This window comes from Amborella trichopoda, chromosome 4 (assembly GCF_054954075.1).
Source record: "Amborella trichopoda isolate Santa Cruz 75 chromosome 4, AtrichopodaSantaCruz75HAP2 v2.0, whole genome shotgun sequence".
Lineage (NCBI taxonomy): Eukaryota > Viridiplantae > Streptophyta > Magnoliopsida > Amborellales > Amborellaceae > Amborella > Amborella trichopoda.
In genome coordinates, this window is record NC_142339.1 from 51,507,305 (window position 1) to 51,514,484 (window position 7,180).

A 7,180-nucleotide genomic window follows, 5' to 3' on the forward strand; every position below is an offset into this window, starting at 1 on the left:
GACCATGAACCTAATCTAGGTGAAAATTTTTTTACCCCGTTTAAACCTTGTTTGTTATTTACTTCAATCTTAATGACGGACGCTGGTGCGTCCGCGGGCTCTTGCACCCACTGACTCATGGACTTTCCCTAATGAAAATGCTCGAAATCAATTCCCCTACAAGATTCACTTGACCATCCCACTGAGTGGCCATTACATATGGTGCTCTAGCAGGTCAACTTCTTTTACTTTATCTACTCAAATTATTTATGAGGTATGATTGGAAAATTTTAAGATTAAAACAATAAAATAAAATAAAATAATAATAATAATAATAATAATAATAATAATGATAATGATAATGATGATGATAATGATAATGATAATGATAATGATAATGATAATAATAATAATAATAATAATAATAATAATAATAATAACAATAATAACAACGACAACAACATATAAATAAATAAAGGGAAAAATTTATATAGAGCCGAGGCTCTAAACAATCAAATTTGAGCCTACCTCAAGCATTTCAATGGTAGACGTTGTTTTGATGCCCAAACATCTTCAAATTGATCTTTTCGATATCAAAATGCATGGACATGAAAAAAAAATAGATTTCATGTTTTGGAAATAGTGTATTTTGTAACGCATTTTGGACCGTCAATTCTCAAGATTTTTAAGGTTTTATAGATCTATAAACTTTAAACTTTATAAAAGTAAAAATATATTTTAAGGCTATCACAAAGATTTTTTGTATTAAAATAATATTTCTAGACACTATTTCATGGTAGGCTCAAAATTAAAAGCAGAGCCCCCTTGAGTATTAGACAAGGAACATGTGTTCATGGTGAAATTGCCGGTACATCGTATCACTAACCCTTAAAAACATTCTCCATGTTATTGCCTTCCTGTTATGCTCGGACCCCTCAATTTGTGCTCCATTTCTAGAGATTCGTTAATAAGTGCTGAATTCGGAAAAGGAAATAGCGATGGAATGAACTGAAGAGACTCTTAGCCCAAGCACCACCTGAACCTCACTACCACCACCTGAACCTCACTACCGGTCTAAGTTTCCATCGCCACTGCTGCAATTGAAAATCACTAATTATTTTTGAAAATAGGTAGAGGCCTGTATTCCTTTTTTATCTACCCAAAAATAAAAGGGGCTCTTCACCTTTAAATTTTAGTTTTCATTTATGAATCAAGGTAGCTGATGGAAAGGTTTCAACTTGATTTTGATTTGATATAACAAATGTTATTTTTTAAACCCAATTTTAGAGAAACCTTGCAGTGATGTATCTAAGAAAATGTTTATATTTGGTTGCAGCCTTAAAATTTAGAATTAAGGTGCACCTCAAAAAACCATGGGAAAACCCACTAATTGATCATCTTAACATTAAAATATACGAAAATGATAAAGAAAAAATATTTTGATTCCCAAATTTAGTGGATCTTGCAACACATTATCTAAACCATCAATTTTTATGATTTTCATGTATGTATAAATTTACCTAATTTGGATCATTTTTTTTAACTTAAAATTTTGGGAACTGGAAATGTAAATCGACTTTCGGGCCATCTTAAGAATTTTTATACCAGAATTACATCTTTTGATAGATTTTGAAGGTGTGCCTTATCAAATATATATGGAAAACTCTTCTCAATACCTATAGGAAAAAATGAACAGTGATTTCGCTTACCCTAATCACTATCCAAACTTCATTCCACAATCACAATTGTCCGATAGTGTTTCAATTTTCATTTTTATCTACACATCCAATTTACTTGAAATTTGAAACGTGTACATCTTAGTGAGGTGCATCTAATAAAAATATAAAAAAACATAATTCGCAAAAAAAATAAATTGACCAAAATACCCTCGAAAAATTTTGGTGGTATTTTGATCAATTTATTTTCTACGAATTATTTTTTTTTCTTATTTTTATTTTAGACGCCTCATTAAGATATATACACACTCTTAATTTCAAATCATTCTGATTAGTAAAAAACAAAAAAAAATGAAATACTACCGGATAACTATAACAGTGCGATGAAGTTTGGATAGTGATGAGGGTTGTCGAAATAACTGTTCATTTTTTCTTATAGGCGTTTTGTAGTGTATATATATATATATATATAAGTTGCTAGGGCCAACCCATTAGCTGATGGAATAGTGTAAACCGAACGTTCAGATTGAATCAGGGCCGATCTGATGGTCATGATTGTATTTAGGTAATATAATTTTAATATTTTTATATAAATTTAAATAACATGAAATTTAGAGCATCAATTCTTCTCATTAAGCTGCACTTAATAAAAATATTAAAAAAATAAATCACAAAAAAAGAATTGATCAAAATACCCTTTAAAAGTCAAGTGATTCGTTTTTTTAAAAAAAAATTAAAATTATAATATGAAATATAACCGTTATTATTGGATCGGTCCAGATTCAATCTAGACCGTTGAGTTTATTCTGTTCCATCAGCTCATGGGCTGAAAGTAACTTTTATATATATATATATATATATATATATATATATATATATATATATATATATATATATATATATATATATATAGGGCATGTATTGCAGGTCAGGGGAGCCTGGTGACATCTATGTCTTTAAACTTGTACAGTAGAAGGAAATTATACTATTTAAAAAATAGAGCGGAAATCGTTCCTACTCCTCAATGTTTTAGAATACTCCTAAAATTAATTCACATTGACAAATTCTTGAGGGTGATCATCGTATAATTTCTTCTACATCTCCTAAACTTCCATTAAAAAATTTCTCAATGGCTAAGATACAGTACGTACCTTCAAGCGAATTAAGAGATCCATTCCTTTTCAATTAAGGATGCAACAAATCTGCCTTAGAAAATATATTTCAAGGACCGTATGGTTGAAACCGAAATCCCAATGAAAAATCTATGTTAAGGCCATTATTAGTGGCTATGGCACAAGTATAGATACATTGTTGAAGGTGCATGTGGGTGAATGTGAGTTTAGCTCTAATTTGAATAAAAATGGATTGTCCAAGACTTGATGGGATGTTTGTATAGTTTGTTATTGAGAAGTGATCCAAAATCTTTCCCAAATTTGTTTCTCTCATCGTCTAGGGCATTTATGTTCTCGACAAAACTCTGTCTACCATTATGCTTTATAGAGGTTATTACAATGGTTATTTTATAGTAGTGGAAAAGGGGAATCAATTGTTCTTAATTAATTATAAGGTAATCCTTGTATCTACCCCATCTTGTAATTTTTTTCATTAAAATGAAAATATTTATCTCCCCGTCTTGTAATTGTTAGGGAGAACAATTAATAATGAAAGGGTACATTTGGCTGTGGAGGAAGTTGAAGCTCTCAAGGGTGTGTGATTTAGCATGAGGAGATCTTGGTGGTACAATGCAAGGTCTAAATAGTGTCATGTGAAAATGTGGAGAAATTGAGGTTTTAGGGCTTCCACAAAAAAGATCTAAAGACAAAAGTACCTCATGAACTTTCTTCAGACCAATGTTTAAAATTTTGTGAAGGGCTGATGTGACGCGATTGTTGTATTCTACACGACTGTTAATTTTGGTCATTGGCATGGTTAGTGTTACTCTGTTACTTCTTTTGTTTTTTTGTTATTGTGATTGGGCTAACCTTAGGCGTGAAATTTTGGAATAGAGTGAAAAAGGTACTCATAAATTTAAGAAGCATGGGTAAATATTGCAGGGATTTCAAGCTTATAATGTTGATGATGAAGGCATTCTCATGGGGGTTATTTGGCTAGAAAGATTACAGCACTGGCTAAGTTAATAATTACATATGATTAGCAAGGCAAGGTTGTGATCTTAAATGGTGATTGTTGGGTAGGTGATAAAAAATTACGCCCAATAGTATTTCTCTCATTGTCAAGGGAATTTATGTTCATGGTCGAAACCAATTTATGTGGAGGCTAAAAAATATAGAGAGAGAAAACACTAGCTACCATTATGCCCCATTTTGGGTGGCTTTAGGCATTTTTCCATCGAAGGTGGAGCCATTGTAATAGAGATGCAATGGAGGTTATTTTGATAGTTCTTTTGTGTGGCAGTAGAAAAGAAACCTTATGCATCTACTTAATCATATAATTCTTCTATGATAATGAAATTGTTTTCTTGCTTGTTGCACATATATGTAGCTGGATTAGGGTGAACCACGTATACTTTTATTTTTATTATATTTGGATTGTAATTTGTAGTATATTGTTGTGACCTTGGACTGCCTATTTTCTTTTTTTAATTTCTTCTTATTTTTTTCAAATTTATTACACTATATATGGTTCTTGGATATCCGGATTTCTTGAAATTGATTTGCCAATAATAGGCAAGTTGGTTTTGAGGTGTTAGAAATATTGTAGAGGGGGGTTCACTTATAAAAAGGGTAATCGAGCTTAGTCTCAATTCCCTACATATATTACATGTTATATCTTGTATGGATATAAAACACTACAAAAACGCCTATCTTGTCTGATAGTGTTTGAATTTTAATATTGTTTTTACAAATCATAATGTTTTGAAATTTTGTAAGTGTGTGTGCATTAGTGAGATTCACATGAATAAAATATAAAACAAATAATTTGGATGATAAAAATTACATAAAATACCCTTACAAAGATTCTGTGGTAATTTTGTCATTTTATTTTGTGACTATTATTTTTTTACATTATTTTATTTTGGTGAGACTTGGTGATATGTACATATGCCCCAAAGTGTAGATAAATATGATTAGTTACAAAATTGTAAAAATTCAAATAATACCAAACTCTGTGACTGTGTAATGAACTTTGGACGGTGATGAAGTATAGGTGAAGTACTGTGGAGCTTCACTTGTAGGCGTTGGGCAAACTTTTCCATATATATATATATATATATATATATATATATATAGACGATGTAAGAGGAATGAATAAGTGGGCTGTATTTTGGTCACCATATGGAAAAGGTAACTTCTTCTAGAGCGGGAGAGGGACAGGGGCCTCTTGTGAAAAGCTTTTCTTAGGGAGAAGAGATCTTTTCACGTAGATAAAGATTGTGATGGTGCCTTATATAGATTGAGATGTTGGTTTATTGTACAGAAGTGGTTCCTATAGAGATTTTGGGTGGTTTTCTCTTTTAGTTAGAGAAAATCTCAGTTGCTTGGAAGATTCTCATCTTGGACAGTGGTCTACGTATGTAATAGAGATTAGAGATCAACAGTGGTGCCAGTCCGAAGAGTCTAAAAAGATTCGCTCGAGTGAGTTTTGTTGAGATTTAAAGGGGTAACTCTATAGCTCAAAATCTATTATGTAACTTTTAGATATCAATTTGTCGCGCTTGTAGATGTAGTCCCTCTACGGTGAACCACGTAAGTCTTTGTGTTATTGTGGAATGTATGTTTAATGTTTTATTTCTCGTACTTTATTTGCCTAAAATAATCCATCAGGTTAAGAGCTTTCGTGCACAATAACAACTTCATCCTCTCTTTCCAAGCAATAAAACATCATCCCCACAATTGGAGGGTACTTTTTTTTTTAGAAAAGGTTCGCGTTATGGTACTCCTCCATTATATGTGATAACCTCCTACTAGCGAACCCTTAACCCTAAGACGCGAGCTTTGATCTAAGGAAAAAGTACAGTTTATATAAGGTTAAGAATTAAGGTGCATCTCATAAATCCAAAAAAAAAAAAAAAGTTGTTTTCATGTCGAAAAATTATTTAATTGATCATCTCAACAAGAGACATCTGGAAATGAAAAACACAAAGATTTCGAATCCTAAAATAATGAGTTTTATAACACATTATCTGGATCGTCTATTTTAAGATTGTCCTATGTTTATAGATCTACTTCCTTTGAACCATTTTCAAAGTTCAAAATTTTATAGTTAAGAGTTAAAAATAAATTTTCAAGCCTCTTAAGAATTTTTTATGCCAAAATTGCATCTTATGATAAATTTTGGAGGTGAGTCGTATTTTGATTGTTTAAGATGGCAACCTTATGTAAATCGTATCCACCCTTGATCTAAACCACTATTTTGCACTATACCTTGCCTCCATTTGTCTTGTGGGCCTCTCCACCACCGTTTAATCATTAAGGCCTTATTAATAATTTTCAACTTCCTAACATACAAACCTTATCCCAACTCATTAAATGAAATTTTATCTTCACTTCGTTATCACCCCAAGGAAATACTCTAATCAATCTTTCCAAAGTCTTCCATAAGTTTTGGAATATGAAGAATAGACACCATGAACTTTGGTGATCATTATAACACTTCCACCCAAGGATAACTAAGTCTTCCATAAGTTTTGTTTTACTTGAAATTGCCGAATAATAGGATTCCAACACAATCTTGGCATTCTTCTCTAAGAAAGTGTTGTGCCTTGATTTTTTAATGGAAATACATCACTCTACCGCCAAGACATTTGCCATATTTGAAACCACTTCATCTTGACAACCCACTCCGACCAATGTTATCTTTCCCAAACTCACTCCAAACCCAATACACTGATGTGCACAGAAGCTTTAAAGCCGACGGGGCAAATAAAATAAAATAAAATTGAACTCGCAACCAACAAGGAATATAAAGCAGAAAAAAAAAAACAAAAAAGAATAACTAAATTTATGTGGTTCGTCACAGATGATTACATCTACGGGAATGACAAACTAAAATCCACTATACCAATAAAAAAAACCTGTCTCTCAATTTTTTGGAAGCACCATAGTAATGTTTCTCTATATAGTAAGCTATCTTCTCTCTAAGGGTATGGTGACCCAAATAGGGCATACATATTCTTTCATCTTTCATCTCATATATATATAAGATTAGAAATCTAGACTAAATAGGAAACTTCTTATAGACATTACATATATCTCAAAACCAATAGTGTTAACTTTTTTTGCACTGCTATTTCCTTAAAAAGACTCATCAATATCAATCTCAATCCCACATAATATGGGATTTTTGGGTAATTTTGAATATCATCATAACAACATACACCTCAAAAATCTCTTAAATTTCCTTACCTAACTTTCCTATTCATCACAAAGAGTGAGAATGTCATTTGCATGTTGCAAATGCGCGATACTAGGTACATCTCTCAACACTTTGAACCGACCAAAAATAAATAAATTTCTCCTGCTCCACTTTTATTGGATATGTCATTTGTTAGTTATTTAATTGGG

The 7,180-nt window shown here is 31.7% G+C and overlaps 1 protein-coding gene across 18 annotated transcripts in view; it reads left to right on the top strand.

Moving 5' to 3' along the window:
- LOC110007196 (uncharacterized) overlaps positions 1 to 7,180 on the top strand; it is a 59,109-nt gene that overhangs the window by 31,165 nt on the left and 20,764 nt on the right. The window contains exon 2 of one of the 18 annotated variants that reach the window (XR_016054742.1): positions 3,302 to 3,575. The exons of the other annotated variants lie outside the window; for them this stretch is intronic. The gene's annotated coding sequence lies outside the window, so the exon portion shown is untranslated. Of the gene's footprint in view, positions 1 to 3,301; positions 3,576 to 7,180 lie in introns of those variants that run through there. 18 annotated transcript variants of the gene reach the window in all.